We start from the raw sequence: 15,118 nt of genomic DNA, 5'->3' as shown, positions 1-15,118 counted from the left end.
CAAAAAGGTCTGGGCCACATCTCTCCGTGGTAAACTCAAAGTGATTGGCAGCAAGACCTATCAGGACTCCCCCGTAGTGGGCACCATGAAAGGCAGGTCACGTGTCTAGGAAATAAGTGGAGGGGCTGAAGAGATGGCTTAATCAGTGAAGTGTGTGCCACACAAGCACAAGGACCCGAAGTTGGATCCCGAGCACCTACAGAAAAGCCCAGTGTAGCGGTGCATGCCTGTAATCTCAGCTCTTGAAAGCAGGGCTGGGTTCGGGATGAGCGGACAACAGAGGATTTCTGGAGTTAGCTGCCACAGTCAGCCTAGAGTCATTCCCGTTCAGCTGATTAAGGGGACAAGGGCAGGGTTTGGTGGGACCTAAAGTGTTGATGCCTCCCTACCATGGGGAAGCTTAGCTCTTTTTCCAAGGACTCCCAGGTTCCAGGAATCGATGGAAGTAACCATGCTGAGCTGGTGTCCTGGGACTGGATTTGGTTTGAGTTTGGTGTCCAGATCCATGAGGACAGAAAAATGTCAACCAAACATGTAGGCCGACATATGTTATACACGAGTGTATACGTGTGATGTGTGCACACGCGAGGAGGGGTATTTCCAGACACATGTATGTTGTGTGTTCCTGGGGGTGGCATGCCCATGTGTTTGTGTTCAGGATACCCAGCTCAGGTGCAGGCTTCTGGCTTCCAGCCAGTTGTACCAGGGTCCCCTGCGGTGGGCAGTCAGGTGAGCACGCTGGACAAAGCAATCCCAGTTCTTCTAGGGTGGAACTTGGAGAACTGTTTGCTTCGTGGCCTTGGAGGGCCAGCATGAGTTCCCACGGCCAGAGTTTTTCTGATTTGTTGGTGTGGGCAGGGGAGAAGGAAAGAAACATCAAGAAGTTGAGATTATTTCCCTAGAGGGAGTGACAGGCTTCAGCCTTGAAATGAAGCCCTGGGGCAGGGACCAGCTCCACCCAAAAACCAGGGCCATCTGTGCTACCCCCACTCCCACCTCCAGGGCCAGGAGTAGCCTGGGCAGTACTAGCCACAAACCCTCTCAAACCCTGAGGACTTCCCATATCACCCCCTGTCTTTCCCCGCTGAGGGTGCAGACTAAGATCTAGCTCCTGGCCTCAAATCCACATTCTCTGTATAAACTGGATTAAGGTGAAAATCCAGAACACCCAGTTGAACTCAAAGTTCAGATGAAAGGGTAATTTTTGGTTTTGGTATCCTAGAATGGGAAGTATTTATGTTAAGAAATTGTCCATATCTCTTTCCAGCCTCAGGCCTAGGCCGTGATGGTGTGGCTAACTGGGGAGGTCAGGATTATTAGTAAATACAGAAGCAGCAGGGGGCCAGAGGGCTCTGTTAAGAGCACTTGCTGCTCTTGCTGCTCTCAGGCTTGATTCTCAGCACCCACAGGGTGGTTCACAACCATCTGTAACTCCAGTTCCAGGAGATCAGCACCTTTTTCTGACCTCCATGGGCACCAGGGATGCACGTGGGGCGCAATATATATACATACATATATATACATATATATACATACACACAGAGAGAGAGAGAGAGAGAGAGAATAAAGTTGTCTTAAAAAATGGGACCATTTGGGAGCTGGAGAGATGGCTCAGAGGTTAAGAGCACTAGCTGCTCTTCCAGAGGTCCTGAGTTCAATTCCCAGCAACCACATGGTGGCTCACAACCATCTGTAATGAAATCTGGCACTGTATCCTGGAAAGTGTATATATAATAAATAAATAATTAAAGAAAATGGGACCATTTGCTGGGCGGTGGTGCCGCACACCTTTAATCCCAGCACTCGGGAGGCAGAGGCAGGTGGTTCTCTGTGAGTTCGAGGCCAGCCTGGTCTACAAGAGCTAGTTCCAGGACAGGAACCAAACGCTACAGAGAAACCCTGTCTCGAAAATAATAAATAAATAAATAAATAAATAAATAAATAAATGGGACCATTTATGATGTGTTCCTCTGGGAAATGGTGGACTGAAATCAGCCAGCACACCACATGCACTGGCTTCTTCTGTGCCATTAGCACCTGGCACTGTGGCTTCTGAATGAGTGGTTGGCGAGGCTTGGCCTACACCACTTCTGCTTCTATAGTCAAGTTAGCAGACAGAAGTCTGAAAGAATTGAAAGACCAGGGGAAGTGCTACCATTTGACACATCCCGGTCCACAATACGTGGGCCAAATTACATAATAAAAAAAGAAAAAGGGAAAAAACCCAAAACTCATCTGTGTTTTCTGAGATTCAAATCTGACCACAGCTCCCAAACGTGTCCCAGGCTTGTGTGTGTGCTCACACGCACTTGCACCGGTGGGCACACATTTGAGGATGTTGGGTATCTTCCTCTATCACTCTCTGCCTTGTTCCCAGAGATGATCTCTTACAGAACCAGAAGTTAGGCAGGTTTCCCTTAGGCTGGCTGGCCAGAGAGTTCCCTGGGTCTGCCTGTCTCTGCCAGTGCCAGGGTTCCAAGGACATACACCCATGCCTGGCTTTTGTTCAACAGATACTGAGGATTTGAACTCAGGTCCTCCTGCTTCCAAGGCAGGTGCTTTGACCCACCGAGCCTTCTCCCAAATCTGGCTCGTGTCTATTCAGTAAGGCCTTACGGGATTATTAAATTGTCTCAGAATGGGGACACCTCCCCCACCTCGCTGGGTAGTTTTCATTGCATTTCTACTATTTTGAGACCTGTTTGCAACTGGTGTGACCCACGAACCCCTCATGACTGGGGCTCAGTGGTAGGATGTTTGCCTCGCGTGTGTGCTGCCCTAGGTTCAATCCCTTGTACCACCAAAACAAGCAAACCTCTCAGGTTCACTGTCCTGGGGTTTGACAAATGCTTTCAGCTGTGAGCGTCACCTCTTGGGACACATCATCCTGGCAGCCTATCGTTATGACGCATGCAGCTTCTACCTACTGGTCCCCTCTTCAAGGCTCTCACCCTTCCTGTGGTCCGAGGAGTGGGGTCCAGCTGGGGATCATCCTTGCTCCTCTCTTGGGAGACCAGCGACTTCAAGTTCTCTTGTCTTGAGCATACATCTTGTGCAAAAATTGCCCAGCCAGGCCTGGAGAGATGGCTCAGTGGTTAAGAGCATTGCCTTCTCTTCCAAAGGTCCTGAGTTCAATTCCCGGCAACCACATGGTGGCTCACAACCATCTGTAATGAGGTCTGTTGCCCTCTTCTGGCCTGCAGACATACAGACAGAATATTGTATACATAATAAATAAGTATCTTTAAAAAAATTGCCCAGCCATTGGGTGCAGCAAGTTTATAAAACTCCCAGGGGCTTGTGCCATTTCTACACTTATTCTGGTGGATGGGTACCCTGAAGCCAGAAGAAATGGCTGAGCAGCATGGCTGTGGTGAGCTACTGTTTAGGGTACTGCTGGCAGCCAGCCTGGTCTGTCCTAGGCTTGATACGTGGTTATTCCCAGAATATTACTAGTCACAAGGAGGGAAGAGAGGCGAGCTGGGATGCAGGGCATACTGGTATGTGGTTATGTTGGGGTACAGAAAATGTTGGGCTATAGGACATGCTACATACAGTGTGAGGCCTACCTGGGTGTGGGGCACCTGATGTGTGAGACATGTTTGGCCGTGGTGCCTGTGGTTTTTGGGGCATACTGAAGTGTGGGAATGTTGGGCTGTAGTACATGGAGGGATACGCGGCATGTTGGACCATGAGGCATACTTGCATTTGGGGAATGTGGGCTGTGCAGTATACTGGGGTGTGGGGTTTGTTGAGCCATAGGGCATACTGGGTTAGGGGTCATGTTGGTTTGCCAGACAGGCTAGGGCGCAAGGCATGTTGGAGTAGCAGAGAGACTGGAGGAGGAGCTCAGCCTTACACAGTGGCCAGTGCAGGGACTGAGGGCTCCATCGAGGCAGGCTGGCAGGCCCTTTCCTTGGGGGAGGGGAGAACTGCAGCCAGGGAGTCCAACAAGGTTGAGGGTGGACTGCCTTGGAGACGGTAGCCTGGTGCTACGTGAGGACAGCTGCAGCTCCCCACTACCCCCCCCCCCCAGCTCTGAAGGGCACGGGATGGAAGGAGTGAGTGAGGCAGCCTGAAGGCCACGGCTTATCGTCGGAGTTCCGTGCCAAGCACGTCCTCCTGATGCACAAGGATACTTTCTGTCTCCTAAGCAGAGGGAGGCAACCTCGTGCGCTAGCGCAGGGGCCACTGCTGGGGGCTACGTGGTTGGTGCCCTTGGCAGCAGGGATCTTCTGATGCGAGCACTGGCGGGGGGGGGGTGTCTTCCTGGGGCTGGAATCAGGCTGCAACCCCCCAGCCTTACCAGGTGCTGAAAGGGTACCCATGGAGAACTCACCATGAGGGATGGGAAGAGGGTCCACGTCAAGCTAGAGTGCCCCCTTCTGCCTTCAGGCCCTCTCTCCCTGTCACTGCAGATCTCAGGCTCGGGCCCAGGAGCAGGTGGGAGCCTGGCTCTGCAGGCGGTGGGGCTGCCTTCGGGGCTCCCGGCATCCTGTTAACAGGTTTAGAGTTCATTCAAGGTATCGGAGTGACAGGAAGGAACTTGGCAAAGGGGTACCTGTGGGTAAACCTGATGGATAGCCAGTCTTTGAAAGGGGCTGAGACCCCAGGGGTCACATACAGGACCTTCTGTAAGTTATGGCCAAGAAGGCCAGGCTCAAGCTAAAGTCTTCTTTATCCTTAACTTCCTGGCTCCCAATGAAATCAGCACAGCAACCCAAGAGGGGTCTCTGAAACATGGGTCACTTAGCCTCCACAATGGTTGTGACTCCCTGTGGCCCATGGGAAACATAGTGGGCCACTACCTAGCCAACCCCCATCCTCTGCAAGTCCAGCTGTGGGGCCAGGCCAAGAGAAGAACAGTACCTCATATACTTTTAGAGGGACATCTGTTCCCATACTAGGCCACCGTCCAGCTCTCGTGTCGTGAGGTCCTCTGGTCTTTTTCAGGGCCTTGCCGTTACCAAGTGTTGGCTTTATAATCTGGACGAGGGGAGAAGACGGAGAAAAGCAACGCACGCAGCCACGTTAGAGGGTGTCCGAGACTCACCTCACGTGTTTCCTCATCTGTCTCTCCCCCTCTCTCAGTCTCTGTCACTAAAAGTCTCAGCCCCCTCCCCTCATCTCTCCTTTTCCCTCCTCTTCTTCTCTCTTCCATCCCAAATGTGAGGATGAGGACACAGCCCAAGGTTGGGAACAGCCCCCGTAGCTGCAGCTGCAGAAGGGAGACAGCGGAGGCCGCTTTCATGACGTTATGCTGGAAGGCAGTAGACAAGGATGGGCTCTCTGTTCAGGCCCTTCGGGCTCAGGTTCAGAAGACTGGTTCTGAGTGCCCTCTTTTAGGCCCATGATAATTCGAAAGTGGTTCTCTTACCTACGAGTTTCCTTGAGAACACTTCCTCCAACTAAGGAGCCCAGAAATGTGTCTGAAACCAGGCATGGTGGAACACGCCTTTAATCCCAGCCCTCAGGAGGCAGAGGCAGGGGGATCTCCGTGAGTTCGAGGCCAGCCTGGTCTACACAGAGTGAGTCCTGAGACAGCTAGAGCTATAGAGAGAGGAAAACAAAACCGTGGGTCTGTATACACCATATGTGTGTGAATGTGAACATGTCTGAACTCTTGAGGTTGTACCCCCTTCTCTTGAGGTGAAATAGCTCTCCACCAGGACAGGGTCCACAGGCCTTTATAGCCTAGGTCTCATGGGGTTCAGTCTGCATATCCTGCTAGATCCCCAAGAGCTCCTTAAGTCCTAGCCTCTATGCCAGCCCAGCACCTGCAGTTCTCAAGTACTCTGCTGTGTACTACCGTGTAGGGATCCGAGGCCTTTGTCCCGAAGGCTCTGGGCTATTGGTCCTCCCTGAATTTCCTTGCATGAGCCCATCACTGCGAGTCCTGTCCTTGTCCACTGCTCTCAGAATCTCTGTCAGACCCTGCTCTCTGCCCAGGTGAGCGAGGACTACCCAGGGACTGCTGGGAGGCACATCTGCCTCATGGTTACAGATGCAGCCTAAGGCCTAGTTAACCTCAGACAAAGCAGTGTGGCTTCCCTCTGAATATTATGGGCACTTGCCATGTGGATTTGGTTATCCCCAGCCTGACTAGCACTGACCAGTTGATGCTCACACACTGTGAGAACTGAGCTGCCCAGCCTGGACAAAGAGTGATGTGTATGCCTGGATGTCTGTTGTACTTGGTCTCTGATTCTGCAGATCAGGACTGGAGCTTGAGGCCAACACAGATGCAGGAATGGAAGCACAGAGACCTTGGCTTTGCTCCCCAGCAGCCTCTGACTGCCCACACCTTGGGAGATGCCCAGCCAGGGCTAGTCCATGAGATGCTATGGAATGGCCCTTTTCTGAGGCCTCTCTGTGGGTGTCCTTGGTCCTTCACTGTCTCTGAAGAGCCTTCTTTATGTAGTCATGCTTTCTTGCTCCTGAAATCTTGTAGCAATGTCCTCCATACCCACCTGGGGATTCTGGGAAAATGACAAGGCTCAGGTCAGCTCTGTAACAGAGAACCTTCCCTGGGCCTTGGGGCTCCCTCTGGTCAGTACCCATTTGACCCTCTGTACAGAAGCCACCAGAGGTTCAGAAGAGGACTTTCCAGGGGCAGAGGTCTGCGTCTCAGTGCCCAGGTAAGTAGAGGACAGTTATGAGACACTGTCTGATAGACCTCAAGCCTGGTACCTAGCCAAGTCCAACCTCAGAGCTGCAGACATACCTAGAGACACAGTTATCACTGAGCTGGGCAGGTCCAGGACAGGAGGAGGGGTGCTCTTCCCTCTAGACAAGTAGTTCTCCTCAGTATCCATTTCCCAGGCCCCTGACGCAAGCAAGAGATAAAGTGTTGAGGGGCAGCTGGCCAGGACTGGCCCTGTCCCAGTTCCTGGGCCGGCAGCCCCCTACCCTGGGGGGCCCACTGCCAAAAGACCTGCTTGTTCATAGCAGGTCTTTGTGCCCCGGCCTCGCACGTGCGGGGGTGGGACAGGGTCCTTGGCACGGAACAGCTCTCTGACCACATGGGACTGCTGTAGTCAAGGTCTCAGCCGTGCATAAATGGGGTGCCCCCGGAGCAAGGAGTAGGACACCACCGAGCAGCAGCCAAGTCCTCCACCACTCTTCCAAAGCTCTGCCTGACTCTCAGGCCACCAAGGACCCTGTGCCCCGGCAGTCTGGACCTAGGTAAGACCCATTTGCCTCTGGGGACACAACCTGGGCTTAGCTGGGCTCCTTTCTTATACCCACAGGATGGCAGCACCTGCTGACCCTGGCCTCAGTCCTAAGCTATTTCTGGTTGTCTTTTGCAGGAGACCGGCCCTTCTGGTGGTTGCCGCTACCTGCAAGTATGAAAGAATTGCCAGCACAGACTCGCTGGCTGTTCCTTTTTCCTATGCATATACTTCTTTGTGAATCTTGTCTAAAGAGGTATAGCGCATGGGAAAATGGAGCAGTGAGATCTTCCCCGCCAGAAGGATAGCCTTAGACCTGCTTCCTCACCAGGCAACTTCTGCTCCCCTCCCACTGGACCCTGGGCTGGGTGCTTTCCTGTCCGCTCCTGGGCACTATAAGAGAAGAAGAGCCGCACTGCCTTTCCTGTGTCTTCGAGGGAGCAGTGCTGGCCCCACAAAAGCAGATCTCAGGACCAGTCAGGTTTAAAATCGGAGGATTTGTGCTGGGTGGGGGAACTCTGGGGCAGATCCAACTGATCCCAGGTCTTACAGAAAGTGTTAGAACAGCAACCAAGGCAGCTCTGTTTGAGGAGTTTGTGCTTTGGCAATCCTGGGTTCTGGGGGCCTTAGAGGGGTGGGTGGGCTTGGGGCTTGATCTTGGAAACTTTCTTTACAGGTGTGAACTCAGTGTACGAACACGTTTTCACAGTAGTGGGTGAGCGTAGGTCTGATGTTGGAGGAGGTAAAGGGCTGGCTGAGGGTTCACTGGGCGCTGGGTCCAGTCTGTGCTGTCACTTTAGTAGACTTTAAAAGGATGGGTGTGGTTGGTTGTTTTGTTTTTTTTTTAGCTGACGTTCAGGCTGAGGCTAGGTGCCACTCAGTGGCAAAATGCTTTCCATTGATGGGTGAAGAGGTCTCGGGTTCAATTTCCAGAACTGAGAGAAAATAAAAATCAGGAAAGCTGACAAAAATAAAACTTTTGGACCAAACTGCTCTGCTGCACTCTTCTTTCTTGCCATGACACTGGTGTGGGAGTGGGTGGGTGGGGTGTTCACTGTAGGGAGCAACATCACCGGTGCCACACTGAAAGTATCTTATCGAGGAGGGAGGGCTATCAGAGGTATCACATGGGGGTATTACAGCTGGAGGTATCACAGCAAGGGATGGGCATTACAATCCCACATGGGTTTTGTCACATGGGAGTGTCACACTAGGGGAGGGACGTGAGGGGTATCACATAGGGAAGATGGACATTGGTGGTGTCATACTGGGGGAGTCACACTGGATGACGTCACATTGGTGTGAGGGATACTGGGAGTCCCGCATCACAGGATGCGGCATCAAGGGAACAGACTGGGAGATATGATCAAAATGTACGACCATGAGGAGATGGTTTCTCTGCTTCCGTAGTAGGGCCCTGGGGCTGGCACACGCTGCCTCACTCTTTAGAGGGCTGGGCTCTAGGGAACTTGCTCAATGAGGGGACAGGAATGGTAGAACCCAGGGCTGGAAAACTTGTGAGTCTAGGGCAGGGTTTTATGAAGGAGGAGCATAAGCCTCCATGAACTGCGCTGCTGAGTCCTTGAGGCCTTTGCAGGTTGAGTCACTGGTCCCAGAGGGTGTGGGCCCTTCATCCTGTTAGCCCACACTGGGCCCAGCAAGATACTGGCTCTGTCCAGCAGCACGGCCCACTATCCACCCCAGGCTGTGCCTCACCTGTCCCTTAACCTCTTCTAGATGTCACCACTGGGTATCTCCCTTCCTGGGCTACTGCCCTGAGTATGGGGAAGGGAAAGAGAGAGGAAGTAGTGAAGGGATTCCCAGAGGAAAGTTCCTTGCTTCTGTCCCCAGCCGCTAGCTGTCCAGTAGGAGGAGAGATTGGGGGGTAGGAGGGGTGGGAGGGAGGGGTGTCAGCGGCTGCAGCAGGGTCTGGTAGGACAAGCCCTGAGTGTAATGACTATGGAAGGGGCAAGTGTCAGGTCCAGCCTGCCTATGGGAGCACTGCAGATCTGGGGAAACCAAGAGCTCCATGGAGCAAAGAAAATGTGGCTCAAACCCCCGGGGCCACCAATGCCATGAAGTCCACGAGAGGGGCTCACAAGGAAAGAGCAGTGAGGCAGAAAACAGGTCAGAAGCCTATAGGAGTCACTTGTCCCAGCATGGTGGACTGGCCAGTGACAGCTTCTTTGTGGAGGCTGTGAAGAAAGCCACAGTCACAAGAACCCAAGCTCTCTGCCTCACTGCTCGCTTGGAGCCTGCTGGGCCCAGAGGGATCAACTGTAGTTTCCGGGGCAGTCTGCTACAGGGAGAACAGCTAGCTCAAACTTATTGGTTCACGAGGTGCCCAACTTCCAAGTTCTTACCCACCGAGGGAAGGGATGAGGAGTTGTGGTGGCACTCAGGACTGAGTCCTTGGTTAGTACAATAAGCAAACTGTCAAATCATGGACAGCACCTTCACTGACCTGCAGACCTATCTATAATCAGCTATCTCCAGCTCCCACAGTCCTCAGGGGCTTTGATTAGAACTAATTGTACATGTCGGGGTAGATTATATATAATCATGGGCTCACTGTAAACATTCCCACAGCGTGAACACCGAGAAGGGGAAGTCTAAGTGCTCCACAGTCCAAGGTTGGCTTTCTGAGAACGCAGAACCTTAGAACAGGTTTCTATTTCCTCTTTCACTATAACCTGTAGTGCATATGGGCATGACTCAGGAAGGTCAACCTTATCTTCCTAAAGGCTGAGTGACTGAGCAGGGTCAGAGGAACAAGTGTCCCCTGCTGAGTGTTTCGTGTTTCAGTAACTTACATCCCAGCTGCCACTGTGCAGACCCTCAGTATCGGACAGGCAAGGGGAAGTTCACCTTAGACCAGTGCACATTATCACAAGTTGGTACCGCACCTCCCATGCCCTACAGGAAGCTGCTGGTCCACGGTCATTGTGCTCATGGCTGCCGATGTTACCAACCATGGCCACTGGCCAGGACCTCGCTAGAGGGCTTTCAGAGACTCAAGGCCAAGCTGAAAAACATATCACCCACATTTCCTTCCACAGTTCTTTATTACCTGTGAGGCTGATAATTTTTTTATTTTCTTCAGTAGGAAAACCAGTTTTGCCAACACTTTTTATTGAGTAAATTATCCTTGTAGATTATGGTAAAAAGCTTCACACAGAGGGAGGTCTGGGAGTGCATACCTTTAATGCCAGCACTCAGAAGGCAGACAGGAGGACCTCTGAGTTCTAGGCTAGTCTGGTCTATATAGAAAGTTCCAGAACAGGCAGGAGTATAGAGAGATCCTGTCTCAAAAAGCAAGACCACGCATACATACACGTACACACGCACGCACGCACATGTATACACATACATACTTTAAATATAACAAGCCCACACCTGGTTTTAGAATCTGTGTACTCACTTATCAATTACTTTACAAATTCACCCTTTCAGTGAAAGAATAGTTTTAAAACTTCTTCAGCTGAGCTGGACATGGTGGTTCATGCCTTTGATCTCAGTACTAAGTTTAAAGCTAGCCTGGTCTACAATGTAAGTTTCAGGACAACCTACACAGGAACTACACAGGAAACTCTGTCTTGGAAAAAAAAAATAACACTGGTGCTGGAAAGATGGCTCAGTGGTTAGGAGCACTGGTTGTTCTTCCAGAGGACCCAAGTTCAGTTCCCAGCACCTACATAGTAGCTCACTGGTGTCTGTAACTCCAGTTCCAAGGGATTCAATACCCTTTCATGGACAGAAAAAATAAAATAAAATAAACTATTAAAAAAAAAAACAAGGCTGGAGAGATGGCTCAGTGTTTAAGAGTACTGCTAGCTTTCCCAAAGGACCCAGGTTCAGTTCCCAGCACCCACATGGCGGCTCACAACTATCTGTAACTCCAGTTCCAAGGGAGTCAGTGACCTCATACAGACATACATGCAGACAAAACACCAAAGCAAATGAAATAAAAACTGCACTCAGGAGGCAGAGACAGGTAGATCTCTGTGAGTCTGGGGATAGCCTGGTCTACAGAGTAAGTTCCAGGAGAGCCAGGGCTACACCTTGTGAGGTGTTGGGGGGGGGGTGATCAGTTAAAAAAATAAACAAATAAACTTCTTCGGTCATAAATTCCCTAGTATTTTAGATAGGGCTCAGGTCCCATCCACGGAATGGGAGCTTTCATACCACGATATATAGGATGAGGCTACCATCCCAGAAATGTAAAAAATGAACATCTAAGCCAGGTGGTGGTGGCACATGCCTTTAAACCCAGCACTTGGGAGGCAGAGGCAGGTAGACCTCTGTGAGTTCGAGACCAGCGTGAAGAGCTAGTTTCCAGGACAGGCTCCAAAGCTACAGAGTAACCCTGTCTCAAAAAACAAAACAAAACAAAACAAAACGAACATCTACCAGATCTACCGGACATGATTTGTGATTTGTGAACTCTGCCAGTGAAAAGCCACAGAATAAAGCACTTCCTCAAAAGACACACTTTGTCATGGGCATAGTGCACAAACCCAGAGCCCCACAGACAAAGCTGATCCCAGTGTGTGTACCTGGCTGTCAGGGTCTGGGAGGTGGGATGTACAGGCAGAGGCCTGGGGACTTGACCCACTTGAGGGAACTCCCAGGAGGAGTCAGGAGCATCATGAAAGCCTGGAGCCAGGGCAGGAGTGCTCACGGGTGTGGTAGCTGTGAGTCATGTTCCAGGATGGGAGACAGGGAGAAAGTCATGGGACATGCTGAAGTCCCCAGAAGGGTGCATGCAGAGGGGGGTCCTGAGTTGGACTTTTGTTTCATTTGATGATTCTGAAACCATGTTTATCTGTAGAAATCAACAAGCCCAGAGTAGGAGTGAGAACCCAGCCCAGCTCAACCTGTTGGCCCACTCACCTGCACTTTTCACCCATCCTAGGGACCCTAGGAATGAATGGGGTTAAAAGACACCCTCCAGAGTACTAAGTCTGCACCGGGTGCTGTGGGGTGAGAGGCGATGGTCTAGGGCTCCTTGTTCAATCCTAGGGACGAGGAGGGAACACTGGGTCCACGGGCTTAAATACCGTGCACATAGGGCATATTTCCTAGTTCACAAGGGCTACCACGGCTTGGGGCCTGCAGGTGGTGAGCAGATAAAGTGGATGGAATGGCCCAAAGGCCAAATTCTCATCAGCTGCCCATCCCTGTTCCGGCATCACAGGCAGTACTAACAAACAGTCAGCCAGTGAGAAAGCTTGCGCGTGTGAAGCAGAGTCCAGAGATACTCAGCCCCGATGACCAAGGGACTCAAGGTTTCCTTTTGTTTTGTTCAGACAGTTTTGTTTAATGCATCCTACAGTGCTCTTCCTATGTCCACACGGACAAGGCTCAGAAACATCTGTAGTTAAGGTATCCACTGCATGGGGTGGGGGGGAGTGGGGAAATGAGGGGGTTGCATCCCTCACTGATTTGGGAATGACTGCCCTGTGGCAATCACCCACTTGTTTAACACATGAGCCAATCAGTGCAACTGTCGAGAAGAATGCTCCAAATCTACACAAGCTGCTAAGGAATGGAAGGAAGCCACCAAGGCAATACACAGTACAGAGAGTTCAGAGGTGGCACTGAAAAAATAAAGCCACCCTCCATGACTTTTGCTGCTGCTAATGGCTCTGAGCTCTCTGGTGTTGGCCTCCTGCATGTCCCGTAGTCCATGTCTGGTTCCGAGCGACTCAGTTTTGTCTGGAAGGTTGCTAGGGAAGATGGCTAAAGGGAAAACTAACATTTTACTGTTTCCCGAGTTTTTTGTTTTGTTTTTTGTTCGCTTGTTTGTTTTGTTTTTTTGAGACAGGGATTCTCTGTGTAGCCCTGACTGCCCTGAAACTCACTCTGTAGACCAGGCTGGCCTCAAACCTACAGTTCTGCCTGCCTCTGCCTCCCAACTGCTGGGCTTAAAGGTGTGCGCCACCACCACCGGGCTATTTCCTGGTTTTTATTCTGGGCCTAGTAGAAGCTCAGTACGAAGTATTATAATCCTGAAGCAGCTGCACTGTTGGGGGATGATGGGCATTCAGATTGGCCTTGAACTCAAGGTAATCCTTCTGCCTCAGCCTCCTGAAGATTGGGATTCTAGGTGTACTCCTCTACAGGTGGCTCTAACTGCATATTTTATGACATGATTCCAACATTTGTAAGTCATTTCATTTCTCAGGTTTGTGTGTTGAATTTTTGTTTGTTTTTGATTTATTACATATAGTGTTCTGCCTGCATGTACACCTGCAGGCCAGAAGATGGCACCAGATCTCATTACAGACAGTTGTGAGTCACCATGTGGTTGCTAGAAATTGAACTCAGGACCTCTGGAAGAGCAGTCAGTGCTTTCAGCCCTTGAATTTTTTTTTTTTTTTTTTTTTTTTTTTTGAGACAAGGTTTACCTGTATAACCCTGACTGTCCTGGAGCTTCCTCTGTAAACCAGACTGGCCTCGAACTCAGATCTGTCTGCTTCTGCCTCCTAAATGCTGGGATTAAAGGCATGTGCCACTACTGCCCAGCTTTTTAGATTTACTTATCTTATGTGCACCACATGAGTATCTATGGATGGTCACGAGCCAACATGTGGGTGCTGGGAAGCAACCCAGGTCCTCCACAAAAAGAGCAGGTACTCTCAACCACAGAGTCATCTCTTCAGCCCCTTCATCTCATGTCTTTCTTTCCATTGTTTTCTCTTTTCTTTTGTTTTGAAATAAAGTCTTGCTCTGTAGCCCTAACTGGCTTTGGACTTTCTATGCAGACAAGGCTGGCTCTGAACTCACAGAAATATACCTGCCTCACACCTGAGTAGACAGGATTTGAGGCCTGCGCTACCACATTCAACCTCTTCCGCTTCCTTGTAGGTTTATAGCCCACACTGTCTAAAGACTGGGATTCTAGGTGTGAACCACCTTCACGGTTTCCCACATCATATGTTCTACCTTTCCTGTTTTTTAATTAATTAGTTAATTAACTAATTTTTGAGACAGGGCCTCACTGTGTAGTCTTGTCCGGTATGGAGCTTGCTATGAAGCCCTGGCTTGGCTCAGACCCACAGATATGCCTGCCTCTGTCCAATGCCCAGCCCTCTGTTTTTTTGTTTTTTTTTTTTGGTTTTTCAAGACAGGGTTTCTCTGTGGTTTTGGAGCCTGTCCTGGAACTAGCTCTGTAGACCAGACTGGTCTCGAACTCAGAGATCCGCCTGCCTCTGCCTCCCGAGTGCTGGGATTAAAGGCGTGCGCCACCACCTCCCGGCCCCTCTGTTGTTTTGATGTTTTCTAATTTTTTTTTATTCTCACGAGCGTTGGCACTCTGCCTTTTGTACAGCATTTTTTTTTCCAATTTTTTAAAAATCACGTTATTTCCCGCCGGGCCTTCAGGTGGTAATTAAAAGTTGAAAGACGTTTTGGGTCTGCTAGAATCAATTTAACCAGAGTCCTCACCAGAGGGAAACAACTGGGCAACCAGAGAGAATCAAGGCCACAGAAGACACACAAAGAGCATCTGTCAGGCAGCCACAGAGTGGCCTTGGGGAACTTGGACTGAGTTGCAGGCATCCAATCTGTGGGTGTGGGGTTTTGTTTTGGGAACCCTGGCAACCAAAAACACCTTTGTCTAGTTCTCTGGAATCACCTAGAAGGTCCAGGCTCAGAGCCGTCAGATAAAAAGAGACGTGAGCTTTCAGGGAAACAACTAAAATAAGCTGACAACTGAAACTGGGGGGGGGGGGGGAGGACACAGGGAACACGGAGGGGGGGGAATGGGGGCGGACACGACTCCCATAAAAACCCAGATACAAAGCCACACACGGCTCATGTTTGGAATCCCAGCAGGCAGGACTTTTGAAGAAGTTTCAAGCCAGGCGGGCTTAGTAGAGATACCTTGTTTCAAAAACAGAAAAACAAAACAAAACAGCTGGCAGGATGGCTCATTGGGTGAA

The sequence above is a fragment of the Microtus ochrogaster genome, chromosome 8 (assembly GCF_000317375.1).
Source record: "Microtus ochrogaster isolate Prairie Vole_2 chromosome 8, MicOch1.0, whole genome shotgun sequence".
NCBI lineage: Eukaryota > Metazoa > Chordata > Mammalia > Rodentia > Cricetidae > Microtus > Microtus ochrogaster.
The sequence above is the reverse complement of the archived record's forward strand: the minus strand, read 5'-3'. Positions refer to the sequence as shown.